Source organism: Schistocerca serialis, chromosome 5 (genome assembly GCF_023864345.2).
Source record: "Schistocerca serialis cubense isolate TAMUIC-IGC-003099 chromosome 5, iqSchSeri2.2, whole genome shotgun sequence".
NCBI classification, from domain to species: domain Eukaryota; kingdom Metazoa; phylum Arthropoda; class Insecta; order Orthoptera; family Acrididae; genus Schistocerca; species Schistocerca serialis.
Window position 1 is genome coordinate 166574322 of NC_064642.1, and position 26070 is coordinate 166600391.

A 26070-nucleotide genomic window follows, 5' to 3' on the forward strand; every position below is an offset into this window, starting at 1 on the left:
GCAAATACAAATTGCCTTTTCTTGCTTCACTGTATTTTATTTCTCCCAGATCCGGTTTGCCTTTTTCATTTTAAGGCATCATCAGTGGGATCTAGAATGATACAGTTTTTTTTTTATATGTATTCTTTGTAGATTACAAAACAGTTCACGTCAAGTTTTCTTATATAAATGATTACTTATCATTCTTCGTGTTTTTGGTTGGCGAACACGAAGAACGGTAAGTAATCTCTTATTTACATTCGAAAACGAGACGTGAACTGTTTTGTAATCTACAAATAACACATATAAAAAGTATATCATTCTAGTTCGCACTGATGATGCATTAAAGTGAAAAAGCGAAACGCGTCGGTGGGGGCGGGGGGGGGGGGGGGGGGGGGGATAAAATAGTGTAGCGAGAAAAGGCGGTTTTCATTTACAAAACGAATATCTCTCCGCTTGGTACGGAGGATGGCCACGCAGTCAATCTTGCTATTTTCTCGTATTTATTCTCGTAAATGGTAGATGACAGTTTCCCGAAATAACGTACAATATTTTATTAAAAAGTATAGGTAGCAACTCAATAGCAGCAGTCAGTTACAGGGCCTGAAAAGGGTATGCGCTAGAGCAAGATCTAATATTTCACGCATTTTGAATTAGGTTCGCCACTTTGATGACGTACCCGCTATTTAAGTTCCGAAGTTTGACTGCGGGAAATATTGTGTACTTTAACAGACATTGGTGATAAAATCAACGACGCTGCTGACGCTCCCAAATGTGACGAATATATAGACGCAGCCAAGCGCACTATTTTCTTCACGTCACGGGGAATAGAAGGGAAAATCCTGACCTCCATGGCTCAGACTACCATTAGTGGTAAACAATCTGCTACAACCGTCCCTTCAGTTGTTCCACCAGCTAAGTTTAGATTACCCACTGTAAAAGTTGAGACGTTTTCTGGAGATATCGAGACCTAGTCTCGTTTTTAAAACAGTTCCAGTAATCCAATGATCAGTATTCCACGATATCCAGCATTCATAAACACTTATTTTATGTGGCCGCGTAGACGGGCAGCCCAAAGCATTTAGTTGAGGGTATCGCTGTGTTGCCTGACACGTGTGAAGAGACGGAGTGATTTCTCACAGCACGCTGTGGCGATAAAAACAGTATTACACAAGCTCACGTGGATTACTTGGAATCTATTAGGCCCATATATTTTCTAAATCCACATATATCGATTGCATTCGCCGCATCCTAGTATTGGGCGCACTCGGCGAAACCGTAAATTGTTATGGTTGTGTACTTAGCACCAAAAAAAATCTCAGAACTTTTCTTGATATGTGCCGACGCTGTCTTATTCATATCAGGCAAACCAGTCTTTCATAAGGAGAGACGTATTTCATTTAATGGAAGTTATAGGTACAGAAATAGACTTAGCAACTTACGTCGCAAAAGATCCACATAAAACGTCGACTTAACGCTTTCCAAGGCAGCAGCCCTTCATGAGCGTGCTGATCAAAAACAAACTTTACCCAAAAACCATAAAAATTGTTGTCCATTTGGTGTCGTTTGTGAAGAACATGGCCATTGGGTCCAAGATTGTAATAACGTTGCTGATGCCACTCCACGAAAACCGGGGCCCACGAGAAATACGGGCTCCGCAACGAACTTGTGGCGTCACACTAGTCGCCTTGTCCGCCATACTTCTCGTACACTCCTCCCTGCATGGCCCACAGGAAACTAACATGTTAATGGAAAGCTGTCCACCAAAGGACTTAACTTTATCGTGTGTTATCGAGAGCTCGCATACATTTAAATGCGCATTTAGAATTTTTAAATTCGTCTGAAGTAATTACTCGCTCCGTGCCGGAGATGGCTGCTGGTACTCGTAAGATGCAGTGTCACATGCTCTGACGTATGCGCTGCGGCCTATCTTTCTCGTGGACCTCGATGACAAAAGAAAAAAATGGTTCAAATGGCTCTGAGCACTATGGGACTTAACTTCTAAGGTCATCAGTCCCCTAGAACTTAGAACTAATTAAACCTAACTAACCTAAGGACATCGCACACATCCATGCCCGAGGCAGGATTCGAACCTGCGACCGGAGCGGTCGCGCGGTTCCAGACTGTAGCGCCTAGAACCGCTCGGCCACCCTGGCCGGCGAAAAACGAAACTGAGAAGTAATAACGTGTGTTTTCTGTGCCTAAACAGAGGAAATAAAGCGTCAAATTGTGGGAAGAAGATTAGGACATTTTGTTTTTACTGTAAGAAACCTCATCACAAGTCGGTATGTGCCCAAGGTACGACGTGTAAGATCTCAGCAGTCAAGAGTAACGTCACTTCTGTTAGTCAGTTGGACACGACTACGCCAACATTCTTGCAAACAGCTTAGGTGCGCATGGTAAGACCTAAAGGACTAAGTAAATTTATTCGATTTGTGCTAGACAGCTGAAACTAAGCATCCTTCATAGCAAAGTCCTTAATAGAAGATTTGAACCTGCCTTCCTCAGACCAACGGCAACTTAGTGTTTTCAAGTTCGAATCTCATACCAGCTCCTCGCGACTGCGCAACCTCGTCAGTTTCGAAATCAGAAGTGTATAGACAAATTCTCCGACTTCCATCAATGTATATGAAAGTGATCACTGCTTCACGTCTCAGATTTCCACAAGATATTAAGAACGTGGCACGTGATCGCACGCACCAGTTAGATGTCCCACGGACAGATTCCGAAGAAGACATACTCATCGCTCTTTTACTTAGTACTGATCATTATTGGACGATTCTCACCGATAGTGTACCGATCCGTATTTTTAAATCTACTGCTCTGTTTACCACCATATTCGGATAGATCCTCAATGGGAGAAGATCTGCTGTCTGCGCCAATTTAGCTGTTGTTAACATTGTGCATAACTCACGTGCCCACAAACGTCGAATTGAGACCATTATGGGACCTAGAGACAAATACGATAACTGCGCATCATAATCAAGTAATGATCAATACAGATTCTGTCGTCCTATAAAAATTTCACGCATCTTACCTTGTGCGTGATCATCGAAGGGTCGTTCTTCTTAATAATAACAAAATATTATCTTATATTCTGCTTCTGACTGAGCGCAGAAATCAGACTTCGTATTTTACATCTAAAACTTCTTAGCAAAGACTGACTCCTTGAAGAAGTTCTGCCGCCGAACTAAGTTAGACTGCACCGGAAAGAACCATGTAGAACTCGCCTCTCCTGAAGAGCCAAGTGATACTACCTCCTGCAGCAGGCAGTTAAAAAAGTGGAGAATTACTTACGGTGATCTTCTCGTGAGATTAACGCGCACTCTCTCAGCAACGCATTAGTGGCGGGACCAAACCTAGTGTCAGAGAAATACTTGCTGTTCAATTACGATTTCTGTTACACCCCTTACCTATTATTAGCTATATTAAGCAAGCATTTCTACAACTCGTCTTGCACGAAGATGATAGGGGTTTGACAAGATTTCTAAGGCACAACGTTTTCGAGATAGGCACGGAAAGTACCGTAGCACGAACAAAGTAACGACTTACCGTTTCACTAGACTTTCGTTCGACCCGACATGCATTCCACTCTCGCTTTCGACAACGTCGAAGGAACAGGTCTTCTAGGCTTGATACAGTATTTCTCGTCATCGCACAACTACTAACCAACAATGCTTTTATGGATGACTTCGCATTTGGCGCACGTAAAGACAGTGTGGCTATCGCTATGTATTATGGACCAACAGCCTCTTGAAACTATTGAACTTCCAGTTGGCGAAATGGGCCACTACTTCAGATGAGTGGCAAGATATTTGGCGAGCCGAAGAGTGAGAGATTAATACAGATTCAAGTGTTAGGTGTGTCTTGAAATACGGTGCATCACGGTTGATGTTACAGAGAAAATTATCTGATGGACTTACTACCAAAACGAAACTGTAAAGACCATAGGTAGATTTTGCGACCCACTAGTACTGTTTTCTCCTATGTCAGTCAAAGCGAAACTGTTCTTCCAAGAAACGTGATATAGGAAAATTTGACTGGAATCAGTGTTGCTACCCAACGATCTGGCAGCTGGATGGAACACTTGGGTGTCCATTTGACTTTCATTGTCTTCCATTCGTAACCTACGATGGAGATTACCTACTAAAAATTACGACGTTCGGAGTCACTTATTTTGTGTTGCTGCGGAACTAGCAGCTCTTTATAATCGCAGTGACTTACGTCGCAGTGTCCTATACGACAGCCGGCCGCTGTGGACGAGCGGTTCTAGGCGCTTCAGTCCGGAACCGCGCGACTGCTATGGTCGCAGGTTCGAATCCTGTCTCGGGCATGGATGTGTGTGATGTCCTTAGGTTAGTTAGGTTTAAGTAGTTCTAAGTTCTAAGGGACTGATGGCCTCAGAAGTTAAGTCCCACAGGGCTCAGAGCCGTTTGAACCGTCCTGGACGACAACACAGTGATTCGCTTAGCCTTTCGAAGTATTAGACGTGCACCTGTCAAGAAGATACCACTACCACTTTTCGAACGTCTAAGAACAGTTGTGGGAGCACGATTACAAACATATTTCTGCACTGCCACGACGTACGAAATTATTCGCGCAGTTTTTGTGGACGGATCCTATAGTGACCTTAGGTTGGATTCGCAGTAAAGCTAATCGATGGAAGACTCACTTGTAATAGTGTGACGTCCGTATATGATAATCCAGCGGATTATCTAAAACGGAAATTTCTTGGCAATCAAATTCAATTTACGCATGTTTGCTGGAAAGGACCGCTATGGCTTGCACGCCGAGAAGAATGTTAGACGTCCTGTACTTCATATTCCCATTATGATCTCCCAAAAGAAAAAAGAAACATAAAACAGATGATGACACTTACTCTACTTCCCAGTTCCATACCATAGAGATTTCCAAATTCAGTTTATAATTCGTACAATCTGCTGCATCCTTCACTTTACGCTTAATACACGTCACGAAGGTAAACTTGCTGGAGAGTTGGCTGCAATCGAGATCGCAAACTAACGTACTTACTGGAGCAGAAGAGTCCAATGACAGTGTTTCACCCGGGATATTCACGCACTTCAGAATGGCAAACCGATTCTTCAAGACTCTAAAATTGCACGTTTTCATCCATTCATTGCAAACCTAAACAATGATGAACCACGTCCAGTACTCCTTGATGGCTGACATCACTTTACCAGACGCGTCATCTTTTAAAAACACATTGCTCTTCATCATACTGGTGTCCGAAATGCGTTATCCGAATTTTGGAAACTTAAAAATCATCAGACCATTCAAACGATCCTGCGTACATATTTACCATGAAAGATCGTGAAGACTCCAAGAGAAAGATCGTGAAGACTCCAAGAGGGCAACCAACTGAAGCTTCTCCACCAGGTGGTGGAATGAGATTATCCAAGGCTTTTTATTGTCGCTGGCATAGACTTTGCAGGTATCCTCAACATCAAGACAGGAGTCACTACAGAAAAGGCCTGTGTAATACTCTTCACTTGCGCAGCAACACATTTAAAACTCTGCTCTAGTACGAACGCTGACACATGTTTGATGGTCTTAAGAGTTTTGGGACAGAAAACAATTGAGATTTGCTAATAGACGTGGATTGCTATGCACCATCTACACGGGCAACGTGAAGACCTTTCACGCCGCCAGCGCAGAATTGTCTCAACTATGGAAGTCACTGACTACTTCAGAGGCCTCTCGCTTCTTCGCCAAAATCAGAATCACTTGGAAGGTCATCGTCCCATGGTGGAGGGCGTGGTGAGAGATGATGATAACCATTATCAGGCGATGGTTACAGAAAGTGTTGGGACGATCGAGATTAAAAGCAGAACTACTCTACACCACCTTTCACAACATCGAAGCTGTAGTGAACTCGAGGCCTCTCTCTCTCTCTCTCTCTCTCTCTCTCTCTCTCTCTCTCTCTCTCCTGGAGAAAACATAGAACCTCTGACACTTGCACACTTTCTGATCGCTGAAGGACTACTAAATGGCACTCCGGACCCAAACCTACTGTCACACACAATCTGACCAAAGAATTCAAAACTACGTCAGAAGCTAGCAGACGACTTCTGGGTAAGATACACGCTGCAACAATTCATGGAGCTTACGAGCCGTCCCGAAGTTAAGGAGCACGTCTGCAAGATGTATTGACTTCCGACGTGGTGACCTAGCCTTGATTCAAGAGGAAAAGTGTGGGGGAAAGGGAAAATAGGAAGGTGTATTGAGGGAAGAGGTAGTAAAATAAAAGACTATAATACTGCATGCGTAAAAAGGACGACATATGGCACGTCAGGTTCAAGTGATCACTCCCGTGGATGTTGAATAGGATGAGAGGATTTTGGGGGTTGATATAGACAAAGACAGTTATATCGTTTTTTTTATTTAATGCTGCTACCTATAATCTGGCTTATTGTAAACTCCTGTGATTATAAATTAAGAGTTAAGTTATGCTGGGATCGCTGCTTACTACTGACACGACGAAAGCATCGCCAGCCGTTTGTTATAGGTACGCAATTATTTGTTGAGAATACCGACACAGAATAACAATGTCAGGGAAGGGTGAATTACGGTCTGTTTCTCAGGAGTGAGCATGTGATACCGACGTGTGACGTTGCCATGCAAGTTGTAGTTGCTGTCAGTGTCGTGATAAGATTACGTGCGTGTAGAGTCGGAAAGTTTAGTTGATAAATTGTCATCCAATTAAAGGGTAAGGCTACGTTATGTTAAAGGTTGGAACTTGCTGAGGCTGAGTCTTCGTCAGATACTTAAGTAAGGCGTATAGCATTCTATTGAGAAGCTTAACAAACACTTCGGACATATTGAAATGAAGTAACAAGTCTGTGTGCGACAGACTTCAGCTGACAAGCTGTAGCAGTCAACGCGGGACAACCAAGTGTAACCTTCACGCGTTCCTCGCGTCGCCGTAGTGAGACGTGTTGTAGATTTAAATTCCGTCGAAGCGGCTGGGAATGAGGGAATGATAAGACAGACTGCAACCAAATCTTTCACCGTTTAGACGCGCCGATTCCACGTAAACGTGGCCTTTTTTGCTGCAGTAGTAAGTTTTTGTTCGCCCAGTTGAACTTTATTTCATTAAAATTTTTAGGTGCTGATACTAGAGAATTTTCTACTTTGCTCTGTAGCCTTCTTTTATATGAAATCGCATGGAGGCGACATAAGAATAGTAAAACACCTAAGCACTGCGTTTACCCGCACTGCTGGACAGTCCCCCGAATTACTCACTTGAGGCTTTACTGGCCCAGCGTCGGCAATAATTGTTGCAACAGGATGGCGCAGCGTCCAGAGCAGCACTAATAATTCTTGCAGTTTGTGCAATGTCAGAGGACGGCACGTGCAGTATTCAAAGCGCCGGCGCGTTTCACGGTGACTGCCGGCGTAACAACTGCGTGCCCGCGCCGTTATGGCGGAGTTCGGGGCCACGAGCCACGAGGCAGCCGGCCGTGGTAAGTGACATGTACGAGCGCTCGCTCGCCAGATTGCAGGTGCGGGGGGCCGGCCGCAATGCACGTCCATTATGTAGCTGCACCTGCTGCAACTGCTGAACCGCCGCCAAAAACTCAGTCACTCGCAGTCCTGCGCCAAGTCGAACACCTCATTTATTACTCCATTAACACCTGTTCATCCGCGTGTCCCACACAGCTTGAGAAGAATAAAGTGGCAGTAAACTGTTGACATCAAGAAAACACCGAAACAGAGTCAGATTTTGGAAATGCCCTATTCAGAAATTCCTCACGTACCGAGCGCAGTAGCGCAATGATTGGACCTAAGACATCGGATCTGAATTCTGGAGGGACAGGGTATTAAGCCCCGTCCTGTCACCATGATACAGATTTTTCCGTTGTTTCTTTCGATCGATTTAAGTGAATGCCTAGGTGATTCCCCGGTAAACACAGCCGATGTTTTTCGCGGTCTTGCTCTTTCCGAGCTTGTGCATTCCCACAGCCAAAGTCCAGGTGATCACGCTAACAGTCGTCAGGCGAAGAATTCAATATGCCAAGCATGCAGACTGCGACAGTACTTTTTTTTTACAAGTACTGTAAATCCTATGTCGAAGCAGGATATTGACATGCGGGTTTCTTGAGGAAGTTCCAAGTTTGGGGTCGATGATGGCAATAGCTGAAACAGGTCAAACGAGATAATGTAATAAGGAATAAATCATTAAACAATCTTGACAGCATTACTCTTAAATTTCGTGATAATTACCAACTCAGACCAGGAATTAATGTCGTTTACTAGCAAATGCAAATTTTAAGGGTGATCACGCTAACAGTCGTCAGGCGAAGAATTCAATATGCCAAGCATGCAGACTGCGACAGTACTTTTTTTTTACAAGTACTGTAAATCCTATGTCGAAGCAGGATATTGACATGCGGGTTTCTTGAGGAAGTTCCAAGTTTGGGGTCGATGATGGCAATAGCTGAAACAGGTCAAACGAGATAATGTAATAAGGAATAAATCATTAAACAATCTTGACAGCATTACTCTTAAATTTCGTGATAATTACCAACTCAGACCAGGAATTAATGTCGTTTACTAGCAAATGCAAATTTTAAGGACGATCCAGTACAGTTCAAAGCGATAGACGCTTGGTGCACATGAGTTGGCATTATACGCGTAGAATTTGATTTTGTAGAAAATTTAATGCGGAATACTTTCACATCTCGCTAGTAATCAAAGTGCCCTGGCATCGTCATATGTTCTTTACTTTTCGGAAGCGATCTATGAATGTACTATGCGAATTGTTGGCAACGTTTGATCATGGAATAAAAACATTCATGAAAAATATAGTTTTTGAAGAACAATCAAATTTTAGAAAGGAGATCAATTATTGACAGTACAACAAGAAGTCGTACAAGAGAGACGAGAATTCAGTGGGGAAATCTATCTTGCTTTTATTGCTTTCGAAAAGGCATCTGATAATGTGAAAAAGGAAATGCTATGAAATATAGTAACTGAGTGAGGTTATTCGTCTCATCCCATAAATGCCGTTAAGAGTCTATACATAAAAACCGAAACTAATCATAGATACGGAAAAATAACCATAAAGCGAATGAAAATAAGCGAAGGGGTAAGGCAAGGAATCTGTGTTTCTCGGATTCTCTTCAATATATACATAGATGAAGTGGTCAGTAAATAGGAAACGCCGAATAAAAAAGGAGTATTTTTGGATCGCGACACCAGACAAAATGCAGCTTTATATGGAATGACCTAACTCTGATTACAGGGAGTGAAGATGACCTTCAAATCACTGGGTTCCGGGTTCGATACCCGGCCGGATTGGGATTTTCTCCGCCCGGGGACTGGTAGTTTGTGTTATCCTCAACATTTCATCGTCATTCATGAAAATGGCGACATTGGTCTGAGTGAAGCTTGGGAATTTGTATGGGCCGCTGCGTATTTGCATAACCGCGCAGTTGAGCGCCCCCACACGCCAAACATCATCACCATCATCATCATCTTTTCCTTTTATTATTTTGGTATTTTTTCATATATGTAACGACCCTCAGACAAAATCGCGTGACAAACTACAATTTCACGCATTTTTGTAGAAATCATTTGGTAAATTGTACGCAAGTCTGGAGCCCTCTTTTCGTGAACATGATGTGCACGAAAATGTTAACTTAATAGAAGTTCTGCTAAAACTGACGGTGATGACTCCGTTCCACGTGCATACATTGGTTAGTATGATAACCACAAATAGTTCTTCGTTATTTTAGGCACGAGTCCTGACAACCACTGCCGCCTTCGTACTTTTAAATGAGAGACATTGTAGGGTCTCACATTTTACTGGTCGGAAATTTCGTAACTTAGACCTCTTCTGAATACATTTTTTTTTTTGGTCAGCTCACTTAATTTATTGAAGTCAGTGCCATTTTACCACTTTCAAATATCCCTACTGGTATTCACAAAAGCATTTAAATATATCCTACAGAAAGAATGTTTATAGAAGTGAAGAAATACTCCAGTTAATGATGGCGGTAAAGTGGTGACACAAGGAATACAAGAGTAGGAATCACCGTAGACAACATTATGACGTAAACAGCGGAGCTCAATGACACAATGAAATAATTTTGTGAAAGAAATTAGTTTACTGCGTACGCTGCTTCTTATATCTACTTTATTTGTATGGAGCAAAAACAACTAAGGCAAGAAACTAATTTCCTCCGAGGAGTTTATCGTGACTGCGGACGCTGTTGCAACTAAAAGAATGAAATAAATTGATGGGGTGAAATATTGATACGCGTACCAGCAGTCTAGTTTGCAGCTGCAGCACTTAAAATCGATTAGCATCGACGTGATGTCAACGTCACATTATGGAATTGCGAAGTTTTGTCGTAAAGCAGGTTATTTTACATTATGCGTAATATCAGCGTCACAGGGCACACCTCATTTATTGTGTTTTCCCACAACTGAGTTGTCAGATGCTTCGTACTTTCCTTTTTTAATCTATGCGAGTGTTTGCCGCCGCGGACTCGAGCTTACGTTGCCGTGCGTAAAAAAGTGGCTGTCGGTGACGAGTAAGGATGGCCTGTTCCTGTAAGACGGCCGACTAGTGGTTCCGTGCAGCGTCCTCTCACCTCCTTACCTCGTGCCCTGGCCGGATGCAGGGCCGCGGCGCGAGCGCGATTGCGATAAAAAAACATTAAAGCGCGCGTTAAAAACACAAATAAGAGGGCGGCGCGGCGCTGCGTGGCGTGGCGCGGCGTGGCGCCGGATTACTGGAATTGTCCCTCACACCACAGCGCGGGCGGCGGCGCGGCGGGCCACGCCGGCCGAGCGCATTTGTTCCCGTTTTAGCTTTCATTTAAAGCGTGACGTGGTATGTGTTTAATTAGCTTTTAAAAACCGCGAATATTTGTTTACCTGGTGTTGGCGCGATATGGGGGTCGGTCCTTTATATTAGCGGTCGCGGCGGCGCCCGTGCGGCTGCGTAATGCGCTCGCACTCAAACCTGCACCGCGCCACGGCGTACAGCCCGTTCCTTCACACCTCCGCGCTGTTCCCGCGTCGCGCGGAACATCTCTGCGCGGTTCTGTGGGGTTACTAATTCCGCGTGTTTTACTTTTGTCGCAAATGTCTGCAACCGATGATCTCCTCAAACATCGATTACAGCGACTCGCATTTCCGCTGAGGTTGTGGATTATTTAAGGTAATATAATTTTTCCCCACTAATGGCCGAGTTCAGCCTGACTGTCATTTTCAAGTATACACGTAAGGAGGTCAAAAATGAAAGTAAATTGCCGAGGTACGTCACAAATCAATGTCACTTTATTCGATTGAAAATGACTGACTCTAAGTTGTATTTAAAATGTGTCTCGGCGTTTTGTTCATTTTCTACTTCATTTACGATATATTATGAATAAAAAAATCTTGCTGAATAAAATAAATTCCTAAATATATAAAATAAATAAAAATAATAGTTCTTCGAGGAAGAACCTCACCCCGTCTTCCCTCAGGGTATTTCAGTAATTCTCTCATGATATCTACATACCGTTTGTCTGCCACGTACCTCGCATATGTTCTTCATTTCCGTCAGCTCGTTGTCGAGTTCGTTATAAAGTCCTCAAACATTCTCTCTTACAGTAACTAGTTCCAACGATAGTCATTCCACCTGTATGGTCCGATAAATTTCCTCACTTGATAGACATATACGGATCTGTTCATAACATTTTCTCTATCTTAATTCTGTAGGCGTCACACACACACACACACACACACACACACACTCTCACTCATCTTTCTCAGTCCAGTTCAGATTCCTTCAAATTCCAAACTGTATGTGTGGAAATGGCGATGGATGGGCGGTTGTAGTTTTATCGCACTTAATAAGCCTTGTACAGCTCAGGCATACATTTGTTAATGCTATTTATATTTTGTTTTACGGACTGCGTTAACAAACAACGTGACTGATTCGAACTACATCCCTTATTCAATCTTTACTAAACAGTCTCCGTGGTGGCGCGTATATTATAGAAGTTTTCCTTTAATTGAGTCTGTAGGAACCTGTAGGCAGTAGTACTACACAAAAGTGAATTCGATGTATCGTAATCCCTACCTTGTTTTTAACTAAGGCAGTGCATATTCACTTCAAATGATAGATGACGCACAATGCTGAATGCGACGTTTCTAGCCATTGGGCTATAATTTTTGTTGCGTATAAGCACCATACTTCATAAAACGAATCAAGATACGTTTATTAAAAATCATCAATATCGGAATATCACGTTTGTGAATTAGCAATGGCCAGCCAGAGTAGCCGAGCGGTTCTAGGCGCTACAGTCTGGATCCGCGCGACCGCTACGGTCGCAGGTTCGAATCCTGCCTCGGGCATGGATGTGTGCGATGTCCTTAGGTTAGTTAGGTTTAAGTAGTTCTAAGTTCTAGGGGACTGATGACTTGAGATGTTAAGTCCCATAGTGCTCAGAGCCAATTAGCAATGAACCTGGCTGTTTCCCGAAAGGGTAGGTCTGCTCCTTCCCTCTCCACGCCCTTCCCTCTTTCCATCCCTCCCATCCCCGCTCTCCATACACTGATGTCTTAAAGTGAAATGAACATTTTGATTCGTTGCCATACAGCCGGACGTATGCTAATGAGGCAACATTATATAGTTATAGCTAAATTCCTTAGAGTAATTCGGCAGTCAAGATGTAAATACGTGAATTTGCATGTGCATACAGATTAGTGTTTAATTAAATATGCATGGCCCATAGTTTTAATATAGTCAGTGACGGGAACGACAGAGGCAACAGAGGAGTAGGACGCAAAGAATCTTGCAGCACAAAGAAAGAGCATGGCGGATACGTTCGACACACGGTCCCTGGTCACTCTCTAGAAGTATTTTGTTTCAGTGATCGTCTTTTAGGACAGGAAATGAGGATGACACGAAGAAGACAAAGGTTATGTTACTCACGGGCCCTGTGTAGAAATTTATCTTACCAGGAAACCAAAAAGAGACAAGTTTTTATGTCGTTTCTGCCTTAGAGCGGCGGAGCAGCATTCCTCCAGAGAACATCTGGGTTGACAACACGAGGAAAATCTATGAAACTAACCATCGAAAACTAGGCCGACTGTTTTGGTGGTGATTGCTGAATGGTCCACAGTAAAGCACAGACATCTCCGTGGAGGTCGAAATTCTCTTCAAATAATCGCGACTTCAGATGCTTAGTAACTATGGTTCAGTTGTATTTCCATTACGATTCGTTAAAATTCCACTCACGCCTTTTGGCATTCCGAGAACTTCCCCGCTACTCCCGACGCATTTGCGCTCGCACCACTTAGGTCTCCGCCGCTGAGGGCTACGGGTAATAGCCTCGACGGACATAATGGCCATTTTTTAATGTCATCTGCTTAATATTGTGACGGTGAATTGTTACCACAACTCATCAAATTAACTGATTTAGTGTTAACAATGATACCTTATCAAATAGCACTCCATTTGGTTCACAGCAGTAATACACTGAAGAGCCAGAGAAACTGGTACACCAGCGTAATATTGTGTAGGGCTCCCGCAAGCACACAGAAGTGCCGCAACCTGACGTGGCATGGACTCGACTAATGTCCGAAGTAGTGTTGGAGGGACTTGACACCACGAATCCTGCAGGGCTGTCCATAAATCCCTAAAGTACGAGTGGGGTGGAAATCTCGTCTGAACAGCGCGTTGCAAGACATCCCACATATGCCCAATAAGGTTCATGTCTAAGGAGTCTGCTGGCCAACGGAAGTGTTTAAACTAAGACTGTAGCCACTCTGTAGCAATTCTGGACGTGTGGAGTGTCGCATTATCCTGCAGGAATTGTCCAAAAAATGGCTCTGAGCACTATGCGACTTACCTTCTGAGGTTATCAGTCGCCTGGAACTTAGAACTAATTAAACCTAACTAACCTAAGGACATCACACACATCCATGCCCGAGGCAGGATTCGAACCTGCGACCGTAGCGGTCGCTCGGTTCCAGACTGTAGCGCCTAGATCCGCACGGCCGGAATTGTCCAAGTCCGTCGGAATGCACAATGGACATTAATGGATGTAGGTGATCAGATAGGATGCATACGTACGTGTCACCTGTCATGGTCGTATCTAGATGTATTAGGGGTCCGTATCACTCCAACTGCACACGCCCCACACCATTACATAGCCTCCATCAGTTTAACATTCCTCTGCTGACATGCAGGTTCCATGGACTCATGAGGGTGTTTCCATACCCTTACACGTCCATGATGATGATGATGATGATGATGAGGTCCCATACTCCGAGGAGCGTAGGGGACGATGCGAAAGACCCGCACCGCCTACTAGGTAAGGTCCTAGCGGAAGTGGTTTGCCATTGCCTTCCTTCCATACGGCGATACAATTTGAAATGAGTCTCATCCGACCAGGCAACATGTTTCCAGTCATTAACAGTCCATTGTCGGTATTAACAGACCCAGACAAGGCTTAAAGCTTAGTGGCGTGCAGCCATCAAGGGTACACGAGTGGACCTTCGGCTCCGAAAGCCCATATCGATGATGTTTCGTTGAATGGTTCGCACAGTGACACTTGTTGATGGCCCAACACTGAAATTTGCTACAATTTGCGCAAGGGTTGCACTTCTGTGACGTTGAACGATTCTCTTCAGTCGTCTTTGGTCCCATTCTTGCAGGATCTTTTCTCGGCCGCTGCGATGTCGGAGACTGGATGTTTTACCGGATTCCTGACATTCACGGTACACTCGCGAAAGATCGTACGGGAAATTCCACACTTCATCGCTACCTCGGAGATGCTGTGTCCCCATCGCTCTTGCACCGACTATAACACCATGTTCAAACTCACTTAAATCTTGATAACCTGCCATTGTAACAGCAGTAACCGATGTAACAACTGCGCCAGACACTTGTCTTATACAGGCGTTGCCAATCGCAGCGCCGTATTCTACCTGTTTACATATCTCTGTATTTGAATACGCCTGCCCAGACCAGTTTCTTTGGCGCTTCAGTGTATAACTATTAATGTAAGCGGTTACTCTTGCTGAGGAATCGTCGAGTAACATTTATTTGGCGTCCGCATGTTATAGGTTTATTTCAACGAGCCACACAGACACGGTCGGTCAGATCATTTAATGAAGAACGTATTACTATTTAATGTCGTGGTGAGACCCAGCTTCATGAGGGCACTACAGAAGTCTTATTGATGAACTGTGTTGTTTCTGGTGGCGCAAAGCACTCGCACACACATTCTGATTCGCGACAAGATAAGAAAGAAACTCGTCAGACTTTAAAGGGTTTCGCTTTTTCATTTTTCCATCTACAACTAAGATAGGAAGCAGACCAGTGAAATAGCGCCTGACATCCTCCTCGTGCGTCAAAGAGTAATTTGTGGAAAACGAATGCAGGCGTAGGCGCAGATATAAACGGGTGACAAGGAATTTGCCTCACTGATGGCGAGCGCACAGGAGGCGGGGATTAACATGCAGAGCGGCACGTGCGGCCAAGGACGCGGGCTTCGAACCGCTGACCCTGGCACTTGGCATTCATCAGCGCAATTACGGGGACGCACTTGTCTCGGCTACGACACACCCCTTCTATGTAACGGCAGCCGGTGGCCTCTGCCTGCGCTCGTTTTGGTGTCTATCGCGTACACGCTAAGCGCAAATTCATTCTCTCTCTCTCTCTCTCTCTCTCTCTCTCTCTCTCTCTCTGTGTGTGTGTGTGTGTGTGTGTGTGTGTGTGTGTGTGTGTGTGAGGTGGGTATCACATTGATGCCTCTGCACGTTGACCTCTCTTTTTCGCGAGTAATATTCCGTAATAAAATTAGGGCATGTCATTGTGTACAATCTATGGCGTGATAACATAATAACGAATGCAAGATGGCGTTTTTTCCGCTAGTGTGTGCACATCCTTCTGAATATCAGTGGAATACTGTTAGATATAGTAAGCATTACGTATGTGAATTTTTGATTTTTGAGCGTCGTCGTAAAATCTGTCATATGTGCTTGTGATATAAATATGTTCTTCAAGGAAGATTAAATAATTTAAGTGGCACATACAGTTAATTCTGTAATTGAGTCTTGAAGCTATTCTGTAGGATAATGTTCTGTGGTTTAGAAACATCGGGAGGTCGTAAAAAGCCTGGCCTCAGCTACCATCCAAACTGTTAAAGGTGATACATATTTTTTTCATATAATATTTAAATAAAGTAACGGAAGTGAATGAGGAAATAGAAGCAGAACTGCTTTCCTTTCACTTCGACTGTGTGTTCTTTTAGATGGAGCCATCATGTCGTTATTTAGCATAAGCTACGATTTTTATTTTAGATAACTGCGTTAAGAAACATCTCGTTTGCATGTTGTCGCCCCAAATTGAATTCGTGATAAAAATTTAATTAATAATAATGCATTTCGTAGAAAGCGAAATAAAGATCGAAGCAGATAAATAAATAACACACATGAGACGTTTTACTTTTGAGTTTGTCCTGGACGCTGTATCTGTTTACCGATTTTTCTTCACGATTTCTGTCAACTAGTACTTTCATATTCCAGAGGTTGTACCACTGAGGAGTTGCACTGTCTTAGAAACTGCCTGTCCACTCTAGGTTTTCTCTTTACTTGACACATTCGATTCACAGTTATTCTGTGAGTGTACTGGCTGAGTTTCATGTCTCGCGTTGTTTGGAATGGACGAGAGTATTCTGTCAGAATATGCCATTGTTCGCAAAATTCTGGCTGAATGATGCTTCTAGAGTTAATTTCTTGCCATTCACGTTCCGGTGACTGGTCGTCAGTATGAGCCACACGCAGCAACCCACCACATTATGTCACGAGGCGCGGTTGGCTGGATACCGCGCTCGTCTGTCACACAAGGGACAAATACCAAGGACTCGGACCTTCGGGAATGCAGGAAGAAACTGAGGAGCTAACTGTAATATCAGTGGTCTAATTTTTAGGTTTTCTTTCTGTCTGTCCAGTGGCAGAAATCTTACGATGTGTTGTCACATGTTCCTTGCTGGATGTGATAATTACGAAATCACTCTTTACAAATGCACGAGCGTCAACTGCTGCTGTTAAGCTGCAGATGTCAGATCACGTAGAATAATGCGAATAGTGGCAATGCGTTTAAACGCCTCTCCAAACGCGAAATTGTGACGCCAGCGTTAAATGTGCGGAATACAGCATCAAGTGGTGTGGCTTGCGGCGCAGTGCATTAATTCCGTTACGCGGCTGTGAAAAAAAAAGTATAAAATAATCGCTCGGAAATGCACGACAAAAACCGTATTAAACTAAATAAAGGTTTGAAATGTTCGGTCAGTATTTAAGCCTGCTTTTCTAGGCATTTCGTAATCGTTTATGATGTTGAGCATTTTATTACAATGCTTGACTCTCCGCTTCTCGACGTGTACTTTTACATCTGCGTGTATAGTGAGCAGTGCATTGCGCAGCGCATTGATGAGGATACTGCCTGCCATTATTAGTCACTCTGTCACCAAATAATCATATATGAAGCATCCGTAAGTGCCCTGTCTCCTACTCCTACTGTGTTCGTAGCGTTGTGGGTCTCAAGTGAGCTTTGCAACGGAAAGATCGGATATATTTTTAGTGTGTCTGAAACACCGACACCTAACAACTAATTAGCGAGAACAGCTTATTTCTTCCGACGACTTAGTTCTTTGAGAACCTCAGCAGCACTATCTTTACCGACCGAACTGTTAAACAAGTTATCCCTTCCATTCTTGCATTACCTTACTCGGGACATGGTTTTCTTGGGCAAAATAAATTTTAAACCTCTACTTGTGGACTTTGACCAGGTGGGCAAACATGAAAAAATTACGTAGCCATATATTTATTGGCTGTTGTTCCTGTAGTGACATCAGAACTATTACTCTGTCACGTAGCTAAAAACGTCCGCAGTCTGTTTTGGTTTGTACCCAGGAGATGTAACATACCTTCTTCGCAAAGGATTACCTCATTACTTTCCAAAGAAAGTGTTTTAGTACTCCTTCAAGAAACTGTTTTTTGTGTACAATCATTGTACTGTGTTTGGTATCATGCATTCGATGTCTGTATTTTGCGCAGAAAATCGCAACAAAATGTATCCCAGTTCGTCAATTTGGCAGATAACAAGTTAGAAACATGGAGATCGTAAATTTCACTGAGAAAGTTTAAAAGACAACGTCAAGTATTGTGCCAGACACCTCCTGGCAAAGTAGCTGCAGTCAGTAGCAGTTTCATTATTACTTTTTAACATGAGTATGCATTACTGTTCACTGTGTCAAGGAAAGTATTGTTTAATAAGAATATACCCTCTCTGATTAAAAGTATCCAGACACGTACTAATGGATGTTAATATTGGGTGTGTCCACCTTACATTTCTATGACGGCTTGAACTCTGCTGAGGATGCTTTCGATGAGGATCTGAGTGTCTGCGGAGGAATGGCGGCCCAGTCTTCTTCAAGAGCCGAAACCAGACGAGGTAGTGATATTCTACGCAGGGTTCTGGAGCGAAATCGGCGTTATAATTAACCCAAATGGTATTCGGGTCGGGAACCTGGGCAGGTCAGTTGATTTCAGAAATGTTAGTGTGCACCATTGCCTCACAGTAGAGAAACAGGTCGGAGACTGTGACACATTGTACAGTGTGTGTATGACAGTGCAGTTTTGTCAAGCAGTGAGTGTGAGGCAATGGTTTGTGGACAGTAACATTTTCGAAATGTACGTAGTGATGTAAAATGTGTTGATGGCTGTCCGTGTTTAGCGTTTTCTTAACAGCAATATGGGGACCACACCCTAACAACGAAAACTATCACAATGCTGTAACAACATCTCCTCGTTACTTTACTTGGCAGTACGCATCCTGCCGGGTGATGTTCTCCAGGCATTCGCAGTTCCAAACCCTCCCATCTGATTGCCACAGGGTATAGCGTGATTCATGTTCGAATGACTCGTTTCCAGTCATCCACCGTCCAGTGGCGTCGCACTCTACACCACCTCAAACGCCGCTAGCACTGAGTACAGGAATGTGTGTGGCTCACGCCGGAGCTGTGCGACCACTGTACCCCATTCTTTATAAGTCCCTACGCTCAGCATTTGTGCTAGCTGGACTGCTGGTAGAACTTTGGAACTTAGGGTGATTCCATCCGCTGATTTCATGTGATTTCTTACAACCACTCTCCGGAGTGCTCAGCGGCCGCTGTCCGTCAGTACATGAGGTCCTGTTGGTCTCGATTTAGCTGTGGTTGTTCCTTCACAATCGTATCACCAATAGTCAGTATGGGAAGCTTCAGAAGGTTTGAAATGTCTACTATTAATTTTTTACTTAGGTGACATCCAGTGACAAGCCCACGTTCGAAGTCCCTGAGCTCCTGACCTATACTTTCTGCTGTTATTACCTCTCTACTGGCAACAAAATACTCCTCGGCTCCTTTCGTGCTGGCAGGTCCGCCTCTAGTAACATTAAGCAGCGAATTTCGTATTACAGTGGTTGTTCGGATACTTCTGATTAAATAGTGTAATTTTCGCAACATGCGACTTGTTATCTGTGATCGCCTCGATCAGTGGCGTGTAGCTTATTTTGAAGGTCATTATCACACTGGCAAGTGAATGACGGATGTGCACCATTTGCCTTAAACAGAACGTCATCAAACATATATGTACTTTCACAGTACGTGGAAAGAGGTTGGGGGGGGGGGGGAGGAGGGGCGATTTAACTTCTGAGGTCATCAGTCGCCTAGAACTTACAACTAATTAAACCTAACTAAGCTAAGGACATCACACACATCCATGCCCGAAGCAGGATTCGAACCTGCGACCGTAGCGGTCGCTCGGCTCCAGACTGTAGCGCCTAGAACCGCACGTGCGTTTTAGGGGATTAGTTTGATACTTGTATAGTGTTCTTGGCGAAAGCGTTCTGCACTTTATTGTCAAAGCTCTTTAAAAGAGAGCATATATGCTGATGTAATTGAATCGGGGTTAGGACATAGCTCGAAATAAAAACAATTTATATTTGTGGAAATGTGATTCTCGCCTTGGAGGAACGTGAGGATTTGATTTAACGTTTCACGTTGGATGTGTTCTGCTCGCGGCTGAAGAAAGAAGACTACAGTTGCTGGAAGTTCATGAGCACGGACGACGGTGCGAAAGCTACGCTCGATATTCGTCGCGGGAGGCGCTAGCTGTACGCTTGACCAAAACATTTCCATTTCTCTCGTAAGCGCTCGGCGTGTTTCTTTTGGCCGCGCGCTGAGCCCCGGGGGGCATTTGCATTGAATGGCGGGCGGTAGGGCAGGAGCTGGTTTGGGCGTTACCTGGACCGCCGGCGCGATAGAGCCATCAGCAGGCTACCGCGGCATCCATCAAGGGCAGGCGGCAGGCGGCACGCGCGAGGTGCCAGGCCGGCGGAGCCGCGCCGCGCCGCTCTGGCAATTACGCCGCCCCAAAAGGAGCAGGGCGCCCGTCGCGTCTCACGTGACCTCGGCCGAAGCTAATCTGCGGCTCGCACGCCGTTCCTTGCTCTGGCGGTGATCAACCGGAAATATCGATAATTTTCTAGATATCGTATCGATATTTATATGGTTTTGTGCTCTAGCGATAGCCTTACGCGATGTAACTGCCTCTGGTAATGTTGTTTTCTATGTGCTTCGAGGGGTACTGGATGTAAGTAATCATTATTTTTCACTCATCCCGTCAAATTCTTCATTTCTGTGACCGTTGTACCATTGTTTGCTTTACATTTATTAAAAAGTATTTCAAGTCTTCGGCTTATGGGTACTTATTTTACCATACGCAATTCTCTTTGCTCGTTTTAAATGTCGTCAGGTTCAGAAGATATTTAACTGTGATTACATCAGGAAGTGATGAAGCAAACCAAAATCGTAAATAAAACGCGACGAGCACGGTAAAACAAATATGCATTTTTGTAGGTGCTTAGAAGGTTTGGAAATGTCTTTTAATATTGGCAAATTTAGCTCTTTTAGGGTTCGATGCCTCAACTTGTAAAAACGGAACCCTTATGGATCGCTATGTTGTGTATCTGTTGTCTATCCGTCCGTCCGTCCGACTGTCTACAACCCTTTTTCTCAGGAACAGGTAGACGTTTCAGGTTAACGTTTGTGTCACATATTAAGGTCTATGGTCCTTGGTACAGCAAAAATTTCAAGTTTCTATGTCATTTAAACCAAAAGATATCACATATTTTAATGGTTCAAATGGCTCTGAGCACTGTGGGACTTAACTTCTGAGGTCATCAGTCCCCTAGAACTTAGAACTACTTAAACCTAACTAACCTAAGGACATCACACAAATCCATGCCCGAGGCAGGATTCGAACCTGCGACCGTAGCGGTCGCGCGGTTCCAGACTGAAGCGCCGATAACCGCCCGGCCACCAGAGGCCGGCTACTCTCGAAAGTCGTTAACGTTTGTGTCACATATTAAGGTCTATGGTCCTTGGTACAGCAAAAATTTCAAGTTTCTATGTCATTTAAACCAAGTCTCTAGAGGAACGGAGGGTTCCAAATGATTGGAAAAGAGCACAGATAGTCCCAGTCTTCAAGAAGGGTCGTCGAGCAGATGCGCAAAACTATAGACCTATATCTCTTACGTCGATCTCTTGTAGAATTTTAGAACATGTTTTTTGCTCGCGTATCATGTCATTTCTGGAAACCCAGAATCTACTATGTAGGAATCAACATGGATTCCGGAAACAGCGATCGTGTGAGACCCAACTCGCCTTATTTGTTCATGAGACCCAGAAAATATTAGATACAGGCTCCCAGGTAGATGCTATTTTTCTTGACTTCCGGAAGGCGTTCGATACAGTTCCGCACTGTCGCCTGATAAGCAAAGTAAGAGCCTACGGAATATCAGACCAGCTGTGTGGCTGGATTGAGGAGTTTTTGGCAAACAGAACACAGCATGTTGTTATCAATGGAGAGACGTCTACAGACGTTAAAGTAACCTCTGGCGTGCCACAGGGGAGTGTTATGGGACCATTGCTTTTCACAATATATATATAAATGACCTATTAGATAGTGTCGGATGTTCCATGCGGCTTTCTGTAGATGATGCTGTAGTATACAGAGAAGTTGCTGCATTAGAAAATTGTAGCGAAATGCAGGAAGATCTGCAGCGGATAGGCACTTGGTGCAGGGAGTGGCAACTGACCCTTAACATAGACAAATGTAATGTATTGCGAATACATAGAAAGAAGGATCCTTTATTGTATGATTATATGATAGCGGAACAAACACTGGTAGCAGTTACTTCTGTAAAATATCTGGGAGTATGCGTACGGAACGATTTGAAGTGGAATGATCATATAAAACTAATTGTTGGTAAGGCGGGTACCAGGTTGAGATTCATTGGGAGAGTGCTTAGAAAATGTAGTCCATCAACAAAGGAGGTGGCTTACAAAACACTCGTTCGACCTATACTTGAGTATTGCTCATCAGTGTGGGATCCGTACCAGGTCGGGTTGACGGAGGAGATAGAGAAGATCCAAAGAAGAGCGGCGCGTTTCGTCACTGGGTTATTTGGTAACCGTGATAGCGTTACGGAGATGTTTAATAAACTCAAGTGGCAGACTCTGCAAGAGAGGCGCTCTGCATCGCGGTGTAGCTTGCTCGCCAGGTTTCGAGAGGATGCGTTTCTGGATGAGGTATCGAATATATTGCTTCCCCCTACTTATACTTCCCGAGGAGATCACGAATGTAAAATCAGAGAGATTAGAGCGCGCACGGAGGCTTTCAGACAGTCGTTCTTCCCGCGAACCATACGCGACTGGAACAGGAAAGGGAGGTAATGACAGTGGCACGTAAGGTGCCCTCCGCCACACACCGTTGGGTGGCTTGCGGAGTATCAATGTAGATGTAGATGTAGATGTAGAAAGTCTTGGACTCCCTAGGACTGATATGTTGCCAGTATCCATGCCGACAACAAGCAAACATGCTAGACATTCTCGATTTGTTTGTATGAACTATTCTTTTTTCCTCTGAAGACTTGTTTGATGCTGCTGTCCACGCTAGTCTACTCCACGCAGTCTGTTCATCTCCGCATAACCACTTAACCTACGTCCACTTGAAACGGTTTACTTTATTCAAGTCTTGGCCGCCCTTTGCAATTTTTATTCCCTTCCTAAACTTCTCTGCAATACGAAAGTAAACACTTCTCGAAGTCGAAGGTTGTGTTATGGTCCTATTCCTTCTTTTAATTATGCTCTGCTCAATGACTGCTTCTTGACTACTTGATGTACGTTTAATGTAACTAACTAGCTATCTGCCGGCCGTAGTGGGGAGACTGATGACCTAAGATGTTAAGTCCCATATTGCTTGGAGCCATTGGAACCATTTGATTTGAACTAGCTCTCTAAATTCTCTTTAATTCAAAGGCAGTGCAAATATTAACTTTTTTATAGAAGTTCTACAAATTTCTTGCCAAAGCGTCAATATAAATCAGCATACAACGGATATAAATAACAACTGTTTCGTTATTTGCCCGTAACATTTTTTTCCAGATTCAAATCCGTCTTTTTACGTATCAAAAACCTAATTTATCGAAAATCTCGATATTTTAAGCCAATATATCTTCAATATTGATATCACTTCAGATAATCAATTAGTCGAAAGAATCTAAAATCAAAAGCTGCCTTCTCAACGTGCAACTAGCATCGTGTAAGGTTATTCAAAGCGTCACTAAAATTCCGTACTAGTTCGGCGATTTAATTCCTTATTATAGCAGTTTCATTTCTCAACTGGAGCAGATCCCATGGACTCTGTTACGCATTCATACTCATACGGAGACTATGGATCTAGATGAAGAGCGCATTTTCTGCCGCGCCTGCTAACGCCCTGTTATCGACCGTCGTTTGTCTACTTCAAAAAAATGTTCAAATGTGTGTGAAATCTTATGGGACTTAACTGCTAAGGTCATCAGTCCCTAAGCTTACACACTACTTAATCCAAATTATCCTAAGGGCAAACACACACACCCATGCCCGAGGGAGGACTCGAACCTCCGCCGGGACCAGCCGCACAGTCCGCGACTGCAGCGCCTTATACCGCTCGGCTAATCCTGCGCGGCTGTGTACTTCAGTCCTGTATTAGCATACTGGTCTCGCATTCGGCAGGAAGACGGTTCAAACTCGCGTCCGGCCTTAGAGATATACGTTTTCTGTGATTACCTTGAATCGCTCAAGCAAATACCGGGATGGTTCCTTTGAAAGAGGACGTACGATTTCCTTCCCTAATCCGAGCTTATTCTCCATCTCTAGTGACCACGTTGTGGACGGGACGTTAAACCCAAACATCCTTTTTCAGTCCTGTAACTGACCTTCAGTGGAAGTCGATAACTATTGATTGCTCATACTCTTTCCGCTCGTTGCTCGATGTTCAAAAAATGCCCATTGGTGCGCATATGACAAAAATATATTACAGAAACCCACATAAGACATGCGCACGATATAACGTGCATGAAAACTGCCGAAAACTTGTTTCCAAAAAATTACGGATAAATGAAAAATATTTGTAGAGATACTTGTTCGTTCTGTGTATTTCAGTAGGAAGGGGGCAGAAAGTGTGAAATGGAGTGTGCGGTTAGAGAAATCTGCAGCCATGATCGACCATTATCGGCGGTCAGACTAAAACAGCTATCGTTTTCTTTTAGAATGTTACCCTTTTTCAAGGAGTCAAATTTGTCGCACAATTATCAATGGAAAGGCTCATTATAATCGTTTAAATCCTTTTTGCTCCTTTGTTTCCCTGCCGCTGTCTGAGAATAGGTATTAGAGGAGACAAATTACAAAAATGTTTAAGTGAAGCAGAACCAATTCCTTTTTGAAAAGTTTGCCATTGGAATGGGCGCTGAATTGGGGGCCAGTATTTTCTTTGCCAGCGCAGCGTTAGGTGAGAAGCGGTGAGCGGTGGACCGGAGCGCCTGCTAAGCAGCAGCGGAAGCCGGTGTGTTTAATTTTCTTGCGTCGGTCTATTTGAGATGGCTCGGTGCGGCGCGGCGCCCACAAATAAACTTGCCACTTCTGTAATTTGCTGAATGATAGCTCTCGGCGATGTACGCTGAAATTAGTGAACGGTCAGCAGCGGCGGCGGCTGCTGCTGCTGCGGCTGCTACCGCAAAGAGAGCGCGCGCGCGCGCCCCACTGTCCCTTTGTCGGCGCTGATTAGTCGCCAGATTGCCGCCGCCGGAGGCGCTGCAAGTTGATAACCCTGGTAGCCGCTGCGAGCAGCGCTGCTTTCGGGCGCCTCTCGTCTGGAATAACTGATGCTCGACTCGCAGGCTAAAGCGCTGGACACAGTTGCACGTACCCTGTTCAGGTTCTGTGCGCTGACAAGGAAGGCCAATGCGGCAGCAGTGGTCACGTCACGAAACACTGTCGCACACATTGTCAGTCCCCTTATTTCGATTCGTTTTATTTTATACCACCTACAATGCAAATTTCTCCCTCCAGCTGTAGCAACCAATTTATTTTGAGGCTCTCGTGTATAAATTATCTCAGTACTACACAGCAGTCATGGGATACCTTCTAATATCATGCCGGACCTCTTTTTACCTGGCGTACTGCAGCAACTCCACGTGCTATGGACTCAACAAGTCGTTGGAAGTCTCCTGCGGAAATATTGAACCATGCTGCCTGTGTAACCGTCCATAATTCGGAAAGTGTTGGCAGTGCAGGATGTTGTGCACGAAGTGACCTCTCGACTGTGTCCAATAAATGTTCAATGGGATTCATGTCGGGCGACCTGGGTGGACAACTCAATCGCTCGAGCCGGCCTTCTGTGGCCGAGCGGCTCTAGGCGCATCAGTCCGGAACCGCGAGACCGCTACGGTCGCAGGTTCGAATCCTGCCTGCATGGATGTGTGTGGTGTCCTTAGGTTAGTTAGGTTTAAGTAGTTCTAAGTTCTAGGGGACTGATGACCTCAGAAGTTAAGTCCCATAGTGCTCAGCGCCATTTGAACCATTTTCAATCGCTCGAATTGCCCAGAATGTTCTTCAAACCAATCGCGAACAACTGTCGCCCGAAGATATGGCGCATTGCCATCCATTCAAGTCGTTCGGAAACAAAGTCTATGAACGG

General features: G+C 44.2%; 1 protein-coding gene across 1 annotated transcript in view; it reads left to right on the forward strand.

Annotated features, from left to right (window-relative positions):
• LOC126481822 (protein bric-a-brac 1-like) overlaps positions 1-26070 on the forward strand; it is a 1776705-nt gene that overhangs the window by 1255089 nt on the left and 495546 nt on the right. The gene's annotated exons all lie outside the window — the stretch shown is intronic.